Raw genomic sequence first — 12,372 nt, forward strand, 5'->3', positions numbered from 1 at the left:
CATGCCCCATATAGAAATTATGTTTAACTAAGAAAATATATAGAAGTGTCTAGGTCAGCTGTCCTACCCAAGGATTGCCACTTGCCAATGTTTTCAGGGATGGGCCTTTCCTTGTCAATGCGGAGTATTACCCAGACACTTTACATTTCAAAGAGGGCAGTTATCACCTACTTAGGGCAAGCTCCCTTTCTTTGTTCTCCCTGGAGCAGGAGAAGCTGAGAGGGGCTTGTTAACAACTTATCTCTGGTCTGGTCTTCATCCTTCCCCCACTCCAACCCTACCCACTGGATCTGAGGCTAGCCAAGGAATGCTTGGCTTTTCTTTCTTCCCTCCCTCTCTCTCTTTGCCCCTGCCCCCACTCTCCACACATCCAGATGCAAGCATTTTTTCTCTTTCCCAACAAAGAAAGCAGACAGACAAGGGAAAATACAGCTTTATTCTTCCCAAGAACTTCCTAAGGAACCCAAACGTAAGTAGTGGAAGCCAAGAAATTACTGAAATAAGACCTAGTAGAAACAAACAGGAGCCCCTCTCCCATCATTTGGCTTTCTTTTCTAAGAAATCTGCAGCAGTAACCTGCAGGAGATTTGATTACTTGGCTGTCTTTCCCACCTGTACATCCCCTGTCTGACCTCCCCTTGCTCCCTGAACTGCAGTGGTGCTCTCCTGGCCCTGCTGGCATTGGGGTACCCCTCAGTTGATTGCAATGCAGGTGAAGGGACAGGCTCAGATATAATACTCCTGGATACCTCCTCAACAGAGGCAAACTGAGTGGGGCTACTGTACACTTTCCAGGGGGAGGGACCTGCTTATGAATGGTGGACTTGCTCACACACTGAAGAACATGGTCCTTAATCAATGCACGTGTCTCCTGCAGATTCTCACATCACTGAGTGGCCTTTGCAGTCTAGGAGCTGCTTCCTGAATTCTATGGTGTTGTCCACACTTCGATTCTCCCGGGTATTTTCCACCCTAGGCAACTCCCAGACTTCGTCCCACCAGTCATCCACGGTGGCTACTTGGGTTTGTGCTGCCTCCACCAAAGCCTCCATCATGCTCTCTCTGAAGTGTCACTACCTGTGGTGGTATTCCTGCGTGCACTGCACTCCAGTGTGAGCTGGAGTCTGAGGCTCGGATGGACATTCCTGGCTAGCATCAGGCATGGTTGCTGATAAAAGGAATAGGGAGACAAAGTGTTCATGATGTGGTGAAATATCTCTTCTCCAAACATTAAAAAAGGATGGTGACCCACCTCCCATGCTCCATGCACAACCCCCCCAGCACATTCAACCCAATGGCACTGAAACAGTGCCTGCCAAACTGACTATAATGGATATAATGCCCATTCCCCAATACTTACAAGGGGCTTGATCTTGCTCTGGCACTGTGTCCAGTCCTGGTTGTGCCCTTGTGCCTTCGTTTCTTTTGCTATTGAGGTATATTCCTTCTACTTTCCAGCTACTCAGTGATTTTTTCCTCTGACCAAATGTTGATTGAGTCCAGTTCCTCCCAGGTCCAGCTGGGGCTACGGTTGATAGGTGTATCAGCCTCCTGCTCTATCACCTGCATACTGGACTTGTTTTTCTGAGACATCAGGAAGCTGTTAGTGCCCAACAGTTGTCAAAAACAAGGTATCCTGACAACAATGGAGTCATGAAAAGGTGGCTGGCAAACTTTGGGGGCTGTTATATAGATATATCTTGAATGAAACTTTTTGAAAATCCCACATATTCATACTATGAAGGTGTCAACTGTGTCTCAGAAATAGCAGTCAGGGCAATCAATCAATCACTGTATACAAATAAAACAATGGTGATAGGTGTAGCCTGGCACAAATTGGACCCCACTATCTGTGCAGTTAGATAGATAACATCTCACTGCTGATCGGATCAGTGTGTCTGTGGCTGACAACACTTCCTACAGGCAAAACTTCTCCTACCCTCACTGTGCCACTGAATCAAGTGCTCAGCTGTGCTGTGATCATACTGCGTTGCACCCTTGACTGTCAGAACTTTTTTCACAATCAATAATTGAATAATATCTGGGAGATGGGGGCGGGGGGCAAAATTCGATCTAGCAGGTTAAGGGAGGAGAATGGATCACAGACAGCTGCAATGCTCAGGGAGTAGTACAAATGTGGCATGGGTATTAATAAAGCCCCATTCCAAAACCGGGTGGGGGTCGAGTATGGACATTTGTTGGGAGAAGACTTAATGGTTCTGGTGCCTCAATGCCTGCCTTAGGTCTTGACGTGTTAATGGTAACCTTTGAGACATAGTGCTGTGCACCACACACCCCTGTTTCAAACCTGGGCTCGTGCAAGGCAGGGCTGTTTTCTGGGGAGATGTTTCTTTCAAACCGGGGTTATTTCAGGGCAGGGCTGTTTTCTGGGGAGGTTTTGGGGGGCGTTTTTTGAACCAGGGTTATTGCAGGACACAGCTGTTTTAAAGGGGAGAGGTTTTTTTCAACCTTCAGTTCTTACAGGCCATGTTTTCTAGGGAAGATGCTTCTTTCTAATGCTGGGTGCTTGCAGGGCAAGCCTATTTTCTGGGGAGATGTTTCCTTCAAACCTGTGGAGTTGCAGGGCCGAACGCTTTTCGGTGGAGATGGTTGTCTGCAAAAAGGGATTATTGCAGGGCAAGGCTTCTTTCTGTGGAGATGCTTCTCAGGTGTGCCTATTGATTGAACAGGTAAAAGACAGTATCTATCCAAGTGGGCAGGTAGTACATCCCCTTCCCCACACCCACCCACCGCAGTAAAGGTTAAAGGCTCTGCTGCACTGACTCCCAGTGCATGGACACCTGACCGGGGCAATCATTGACATGCAGATCGGAGGTCACTTTCAATGCTAATTGATTGTATTCATCTCCCATTTCTATTCAGAGTGCCCACCCCTTGCCCACCCCGTGAACCTTGGTGGTGCTGTGTGCTGAACAGCAGCCCTGCTGCATACTGGCAAACAACGTGGCTTTGTGGAATCCAGATGGGGTAAGCGAGGAGGACCAAATGGAGATCCCAGATGAAATGCATGAGGAGGATGACATGGGTGAGGAGGACAAAATGGAGTTGATTCTCCTGCTGCTGGTCTTGGATTTACTGGATAGCAGAGATGTGCAACTCATGATCACAATGTATGCTATGTTGACAGCATGATAAACTGTTGCAATGAGATGCCAGTGCGTAAACGTGCCTCACGAAGAAAGGCATTTAGCTGTGTGGTGGCGTGGGATAGCCAAGAAGCAGGAGCAGAACTGGAGGCTGTCAGGGCTCTGGGGATCAACCTAAGGGACAGCAACTGCAGGGTCTGGGCCCATGCAAGCAGCTTGGACAGGTGGGAGCGAATCGTACTGACCACTTGGAATGATCAACAATGGCTCAAGACGTTCTGAATGACCGGGGAGACATTTAATCACAGCTTCTCAATGCTGGGGCCAAAAATAGTGAGGCAGGACACTCCCACGTGTCAGGCCATCACTCCAAACAAGAGGGTGGCCATGGCCATCATGAAACTGTCCACCTCTGCCAGGTCATACTAAGCCCTTGCCTTGCAAAATCTATTTTAGAAAGAAGCATCTCCCTGTAACAAATGGGCGTCCCGAGGCCGGTCTGAAAATGTAGGCCTGCCCACTTGTCTTAGGGTTAGCAGCCTGCCTCCTTGTCTGCCAGGACCTGATGTTAATAATTACAATGATGTTACTCAGGCACGAGGTGACCCATTTATCTGCTCTGATGACAAGGGCCTATATGTATAATTCCAACCTTCCCTAACCGTACCCCATGGCTCACAGATGTCCCATGGCCTAACACCCAGCCTACTTATCTCACTCAGGCTCCCAGCCTCTGCTGACGCTGGGCTCCAAGTCCTATCCAATCTCAGGGCTTCAACTCCTCTCTAAGGGCTCCAACCTCTCTTGTGCAATCTTGAGGGTCCAAGCCCTCTCTCCACTCAGGCCTCCAAGCCCCTTCTGGGCTCCAAGCCCACACCTTGGTCCTCCGAGCCTGTCTATGGGATCAGGGCTCCAAGCCCTGTTCCAAGCCCCGCTGGGCTACCCTTATCCCTGAGCCTGGAAGCTTCCTAAATAGCTCCCCAAGACTCAGGGCCCCACCCCACAGGAGCCTTACCCATCTCCCTTGCCCCTACAGGCTTATCTGCGAGCCTGGGTGCTACCAGGTCCTCCTGGCCTATAGTTATAGAATGTAAAGAGTATGTAAATAGTGTTAATAGGAATATAGTAAAGTAATATAAGTCTTAATAGTTATGTATTTATTTTCTTACCGCAGTTTATTTATGTAATAATTTATTTTACAGAGGAAAAATGCTGTGTTTTTACATTTAACTTTTTATACTGTCATTTTGTTTTTATACATACGGTATTTTTATACTGAGGAGCTTCATTTTCAGCAAATCATGTGATGTGTTATGGAATTTTTTTTCAGTAGAAACAAAGGTTAAAAAGTCAAAATTCATAATAAAGGTTAACATTGATAATACAGTTTAGTCCATATGTGGCATGTTTTGTTCGTAGGTGGATTGGCATGGGAGTCCATGAGGTTTGGGGGTGGGTGGTGGAGGTGATGACTGTAGCTTACCATTGGGATCCCTGGCTTTGGGGAAAGCAGCTTTTCGGCGGGGTTTGGAAGTGAGGGAGGGGATTAGTGATGTAAATGCATCCCCTGCTGTAATTCAGTACTGAAAACAGCAGCGGGAAGAATTGGTATGTGGCTGCCCCTGCTGGAATTTACTGGGAATTGCACACCAGGCTTAACTGGATGTAAAGCTAAGCACACGCAAACACTGACACGATGCTTTAAAATAAACAATTTTAAATGTTATAAACCTATTTAATTTAATGAGGATTAAACCCCAATACATCTACAAGAACACTAATAACTTTTCTGTGTCCTTTTAAAAATGTGGACCCCAGAACCACATGCACTGCTCTAGATGCAAATCCTTTGTCTGGCTCAAACTAACTGCTTGGTTTGAACACTTCAGAGCACTTTTCCTGGTTTCCAGGCTGGTTGGCAAAGGGAGCTGCAGTAGCAGATACGTTAGTGTCATATGACCAACACGTGAACTGTCAAACCCTGTACACATTGATCAGAGAGGATAGCTGAGCAATGGAAAGAGCTACACATTGTTTTTAGCCCTGCGCTCAGAACAGGCTAACAACTTTCCCAGCTCAACTCATAGCCATGTGACAACAAGAGACAGCAGAGCAGCTCGTCACCCATGGTGGCAGCAACACACAGAATAGCGCCAGCTGCCACCGTGCCAATAGCGGTGTGCGGTCAGCCACCACTGTGCTGGTGGGTGTATTTGGTGCCCTCAGCAAAAGGGGCCACTGGTTATTGCCACTGTTTTCCCATCCTCCAACCTTGCCCTTCCTCTCCTGTTTAAAAAGGACAGGGCTTGACAGCTCTTCACATACTGTGTGGCCTGGGTTAATTTAACAAGCCTTAAGGCAGGCCTCAGGGCTTGGAAATGAGACTGGAAGCAGGGGGAGCCTGTGGTGGGGCAGGACCCACATGCTCTGCACGGCGCTGTGACCGGATGTGGGAAAGGCCCATGGGTGAGAGGTCACTTCCCTGGCGCTCCCTCGGGGGGTCCCACTGGTGCAGGAGCCTCGGGCTGTGTTTGGGATGCGGCTCCCCCGGGCTCCATGCCTGCCCCAGCCGAGTGCCCAGTGCCACGCACCCCTACATCTCCCAACCGCGCTCTGCTCCACCCCGGCCTACTCCCTCTCCCCAGCCTCCTCCCCCAGTGGCCATAGCCTTTAGAGCTGGGGAGAGGGATCCTGAGCTGTGGGTGGGAGCCAAGCGCAGCAAAGACATGGGGCTTCAGACCTGAGTAAGCATCTCTGCAGGACAGAGAGCGGGTCTGGGAGCTCAAAGAGAGCAGGGCTAGGCTGGGGCAGGGCACACGGCCTTGCAGACAGATGGACTACTCACTCCTGCAGCCACTCCCCATCTGCAGACCTTTCCAATTCATGCTCTTTAGTTCTCTGTGATGTAAAAATCGTGGTTCGTTTCTCGGGAGGCGAAAAAAACTCTCAGTCACAGACACACTCTATTAGCAACACAAAAGGTATATATTTGCAAATAGGGTCAGAGAGAGAGACAAAAGATCAAACACTCTGCTGCTGCCCCTGAGGGAAACTGCCCAGCTGGCTTTATCCCCTCTCTCCTGACCACGTGTGCAGAAGGAGGAACTTTTACAACTCATTTTCGATTCATACAAACATGTATGTGAATACGTCAAATCATGCGTCGCATGTGTATTATAATTAACTACTTAAGTATGCAGGGCGGATAGGCTTATATGTATTAATTCATTGCGCATGGGTAGAAAGTATTTGAGGTTACAAGAGTTTGAATTTTCCTTGCTTCAAGGCTAGAATTGCAATTTACTCTTATCTGCATGAGAAAAGCTGAGGAGTATATGCTTTACTGTAACAAAGAGATAGTAACTTTGCAAAACAAAGAGAGAGTGATACCTTAATACAAAGAGCTCTCAGTAGCTCTCCCAGTTCTCTCACCAGGGAGGGTTGACAGCTGCGCTGTTTTAACAAGACTTATTGATAATGCATTTTTAATAATATTTCTAACAATATCCCCCCTCAAGATGCTTTCTGATCTTTACTTCATTTGGGCATATCAAGATAATTACGAGGAATTTTTCTGAGGACCATGACTTTTGCTACAGTCTGTGCTTTCAAAGGAACTGCTGCGACCTGCATTCCTTCTACTGTAGTGGTTATCAATATCAATACTTCTCTTGGCTCTTTTCCAATCATCATACAAAGAGACTCCCAGCTTATTTCCGACCTCAGATGGTAACAAAAAGAAAGATGGTACAATTACTCCAACATAGCAGGTTCCTGTCCACCCTCGTGATAGTACTGTATAGGCTTTCCTTCCACAAATCCAATAATGTCCTTTCAGGGCCCTGTTTTCCCCTCCCAAGGCTAGGGGGTCACGGCTGTGGAAAAGAAGGGGATAGTATTTGTTGCCCGTCTGCCCTAAAGGGTCAGTGTAATAGTTACTCCGTTTAAACTGACATTTCCATACGCCATCTTTATCCCTATACTTGCACTTGGTTATTTCATTCGTGTCATTTAAGGCACTCCAATATGTATTAAACTTTGCCACCGTGCCATTCGGGTGTACCCATTTCCAACTATAGACATAGGTAAATCGTTCACCTCGGGCCTTTTCATATGCCTGACATCTGGTAGGGTTAGAATCGAAAGGTACTATTCTTGTCTTTTTGGTCTGTTGCATCTGCGGGGAGATTGGGATGCTAACAGCAGAATTCCATTGATCAGCATACTTGGTGCATATTTGGGCCCATTTCAATGACCATGTACACTGACTATGTCCCAAACTTCTCCCCGTACCATTACTGCTAATACAGTACTCTCCTAATGCCACTTGGGAAAGATCCCAGCTGCGGTTTTCATCCCATTCTTGACCAGTACTCTTAACATCCGCTTTGTCACTGACCAACCATTTTGGGGCCAAAGGAAAAGCCCTCCAAGGCCACTGTTCTCTGGCCTCTTGGAGCCCCCCACAGGCCCAGCAGTTGGTAAGATTAAAAGTACCTGCAATTCTTTCCATCATATCAACATACAAATTTGTCCCTGGGGGAGCAATTTGGGAAAACGAGGGTGTAAGCCAGCGGTTAAGGCTGCTCAATTCTGCTCCTTTCATTATGCAGATAACAACAAGGCACATTAAGATTCCCACCATATTTTCCCTTTTACTTTCTTGTCTAATTTTCTGAGCTCTGATTAAGCCATCTCAGGCGCACTTGGAGATCACCAGTAGGTTCACAACTTCACTTGCTGGCTTCTTGTTCCGAAGACGACTCAGCTTCCGGAGTGAGTTCGTCTCGGGAGTTGATGTCCTCTAATGCTCGTGGATGTCGCTTCACACGGGTATGGTGTATCCAACGATCATGGCCAGTAATCTTTACAGCGGTGTGGGTTGTTAGAAGTACCTGGAAAGGGCCACTCCACCTCTCAGTCAAAGGCTCCTTTTTCCACCGCTGCACCAAGACCCAGTCTCCCGGGGAGAAGTCATGTACCGGTACATCTAAAGGCAGACGCTGAAAGGAGGCTGCATACCTGTGAAGAGAAAACAAGACAGACTGCAAGGCAATAACATACATATGAAGCTCACTATTACCTAATTCAAAAGTTACATTTTCTCGCATCCCAGGAGGTAAGACTCGAGGCAGCTTGCCAAACAATTTCATATGGGGTCAATTTGAGGCCCCGTCGGGGAGTGTTTCGAATGCAAGTAAGAGCTAGCGGCAATGCTTGAGGCCACTTAAGGCGTGTTTCAATACAGATTTTGGTGAGCAAAGTCTTTAAAGTCCTATTCATGCGTTCCACTTGTCCTGAACTCTGTGGTCTCCATGGTGTGTGTAGTTTCCAAGTAACCTTGAGAGCTTGTGCGACTTTTTGAACCACTTTTCCCACAAAGTGTTGTCCTTGATCCGACTCGATGGACTCAGGCAGGGAATACCGGGGAATGATCTCCTGCAACAGATACTTCACTACTGTAGACGCAGTGGCAGTTCTGGTGGGCCATGCCTCGACTCAACCGGAGAGCTGGTCTACCATGACAAGTAAAAACCCATGATGTCCGGATCGTGAGAGCTCGGCAAAATCAATCTGCCATGCTTGTCCAGGGTACGCTGCCCAGGGTCTACCTCCCATTGGCACAGGGGGTTTCCTTCGAGGGTTTACTTTCTGGCATGTGATGCACTTGGTAGCAATGCGCTGAGCTTCTACATATAGCCCTGGGGCTACTGCTTGGCGGATCACTAGATCACCCATGGCCAAACCTCCCATATGGGTTCTTGCATGGAGCTGTTGCAGCACCTCCCGAAGCAATGGCCTGGGTATCATGACTTTTCCTCCTGGTACTATCCACCACCCCTGGGAGTTCTTTTCTGCACAAGCTTTCTGTGCAAATTTATCTTCTTCAGGGGAATACTGTGGGACTAAATCCTGAACGTATGGCCATATGGCATGGGACATGGCCTGCTTGGATACCTCTTCCGCTTCTCCCCCAATAAATGCAGCTTCCTTTGCTGCTGCATCAGCCTTTTCATTTCCAAGCTTATGCTTTTTCTCAGCAGCCTTCCCATGGGCCCGCACATGAATGACTGCTACCTCTTTAGGCTGGTGGAGTGCCTCTAGTAGTTTGATAATCTGGGGGCCATTAGCAATCTTATTCCCAGAGGCAGTAATGAAACCCCTTTCTTTCCACAATAGTCCGTGCGCATGGACTGTAGAAAAAGCATAGCGAGAGTCAGTGTATATATTAACCCGCTGGTCTGTCCCCAGCTGTAATGCTCGGGTGAGCGCAGTGAGTTCCGCGGCCTGTGCCGACCATGGGCTCGGCAATGACTCCCTCCATACTACCTTATCCAAGGTTACCACTGCACATCCTGTTCGTCTTTTCCCATTGATGACAGAGCTGGAGCCATCCACAAAGTATTCAACATCTGGGTCTTCAATTGGGTCCTCAGCAAGATCAGGTTGCACCTGTGTGGTCTGATTCAGGACCTCAAGGCAGTCATGCGTTGGTTGCCCTGGCTCCGGCAGCAAGGTTGCAGGGTTTAAGGCTGTAGTATGTTTGAAAGTAAGTCCTGGATTAGAGAGCAAAAATATCTCATACCGTGATTGTCTGGAGGGGTTAAGAAATTTCCCTCCCTCAGTCCCTAGGATCTGGGGAACTCCATGAGGAGTGAGTATTTCCATATCCGCACCCATGACTATCTTCTGGGCTTCTTCAACAACCACTGCTGTGGCTGCCACAGCCCGAAGACAGGCTGGCCACCCGAGTGCAACTGGATCTAGAACCTTTGAATAATATCCCACGGGTCTCCAGGTCGGGCCCGATGGCTGTGTCAGCACCCCTGATGCAACCCCTCGATTCTCATGAACATACAGTCGATATGGCTTTTTACTGTTTGGGATGGCTAAGGCAGGGGGCTGGGTTAATGCTGCCTTCAGCAGATCAAAAGCATGCTGCATTTCTTTATTCCATTTCCATTTAGTGAGACTCTCCTTAGTCAAGGATTCGTACAGTGGTCTAGCCTTCCCACTGTAATCTGGTATCCATAGTCGACAGAACCCAGTTAGCCCTAGGAATGCCCGCAGCTCCTTGGGTGACTTAGGTGGGGTTAGACCTTGTATCGCCTGTATGCGATCTGCACTCAGGGCTCTGACTCCTTTTGAGAGCTTATATCCCAAAAATGTGACTTCAGGCTGACATATCTGGGCTTTCTCTCTAGAGACTTTATATCCTTTTTTCCCCAGAGTGTTTAGGAGTGACCTGGTGGCTTCCTCGCAGAGCTGCAAGTTTGGGCTTGCAACTAGCAGGTCATCCACATACTGGAGGAGAGTCACTGCGGGGTGTGATCCCTTCCACTCCTCCAAGTCCTTCTGAAGGGCAAGTCCGAAAATATGGGGGGCTGCTATAAATCCTTGTGGAAGAACTGTCCACATGAGTTGGGCTTTATGGAAAGTATCTGGACCCTCCCATTCAAAAGCAAACAATTTTTGACTCTCTCGGTGAAGGGGAATAGAGAAGAAAGCATCTTTCAAATCTAGCACTGAAAATATTTTAGCTTCCCCCGGTACTTGTGTCAAGATCGTGTGAGGATTCGGGACTACAGGATGATCTGAAAGGACCTTCTTATTTACAGCTCGTAGGTCTTGGACCAGTTTGTATGAGACCCCATCTGCCTTCGGCACTCCAAGGATGGGGGTGTTATAGGGTGAGGACCCTTCCACTAGCCATCCGCACCTCTTGTATTTCTCTATTAACGGCTTGAGTCCAGCTCTGGCCGCTCGGCTGAGTGGGTACTGCTTTACCCGAATGGGCCCCTCCCCATCCTTGAGTACGATCCTTACCGGGGAGACGAACTTAGCTCGCGCAGGGGTTCCATCAGCCCATACCGAGGGGTCTACTCCAATCATGTGATCTTCCGGACTTACTGCAGGGCATCGGTCCTCCAGGAGAGCCATCTGATAGTTCGAGCTCTGCTTGACAGGTAGCTGGACCACCATCTGATCGTCTCTGAAAAAGATCTCAGCTTGCAATTTTGTGAGTAAGTCCCGCCCAAGGAGTGCAACCGGGCAACTTGGAGAATACACAAAGGAGTGCTCGAGCAAATGTTCCCCCACCTTGGTGAGGAGTGGTTTACAAACAGGGAGTCGGGATTGCGTTCCCTCAATCCCTTCTACAAGTACATGCTGTTCACTAGTTCCTGCACAGGGGGGTTTTTCTGGAATCATTGAAAATGGAGCCCCAGTATCCACCAAGGCTTCAAAGTTTTTGCCACCAACCCTAATGGTTACCATGGGATCTTCTCGGGCTCCAACCCGAAGGGTAGTGGTCTTAGATCCCTGTCCCCTTCATTCTGAATCCTCACCCTTGTCTTCTGCCCGCATGAGGTGACCTCTCGGTTCCCCCTCTCTCTTCTCCTTCAACTTTGGGCATTCCCTCTTCCAGTGTCCTTTCTCTTTGCAATAAGCACAAACATCTGCTCCCACTCTTTCTCCCTTCCTCTTCTGTATCCCAGCCTTTCCAGGGTTCCCTCCAGTTATAGCAGCTGCTAGTGCTGCCATCTGTCGCTGAGCGTTTTTATCCTCCTTGCGCTCCTGCACTTGCTCACGATTCCCATACACCTTATATGCAATTTCCACCAGCTCTGAAATCGGTTTCCCAGCACCTCTCTCGGTTTTCTGTAACTTCTTACGGATATCAGCAGCAGATTGACCAATAAACATAAGATTTACCATGTGCTGGTTATCTGGGGCTTCTGGATCCAGATCCGAAAACCTGCGAAACACCTCATACAGCCTCCCAAGGAAAGCTGAGGGATCCTCCTCTCTTTCCTGTCTCACCTTATACAATTTAGACAGATTGGTAACCCGAGGCACTGCCTTTCCCATTGCTTCCACTATAATTCCCAGATACTGTGCACTCAGCTCTCTGCCCTCTGCAGTATGATTATCCCATCTTGGCTCCTCTACAGGGCAGGTATCACGCAGAGTACGACTAGCAGCACCTTCTGACTCAACTCTAGCCACCGCAATACGTTCCGCTGTCCCCAACACTAATCTCCTCTCCTTCGGGGTTAGGAGGGTGTGGAGCATCATCTGGACATCAGCCCAAGTGGGTCGATGAGTCTGCCCAATAGATCGGAACAGGTCCCTCATCTTTTCAGGGTCTTCACGAAAAGAGGGGCTCTGATTCTTCCAGTTAAATAAATCTGAAGTGCTAAATGGGGTGTAGACAAAAGTTGCAGTGCCTCCTTCCCCAATAACCTCTCGCATCGGACAGTTC

This window comes from Crocodylus siamensis, chromosome 15 (assembly GCF_052110815.1).
Source record: "Crocodylus siamensis isolate JL-2025a chromosome 15, ASM5211081v1, whole genome shotgun sequence".
Taxonomy (NCBI): Eukaryota; Metazoa; Chordata; order Crocodylia; family Crocodylidae; genus Crocodylus; species Crocodylus siamensis.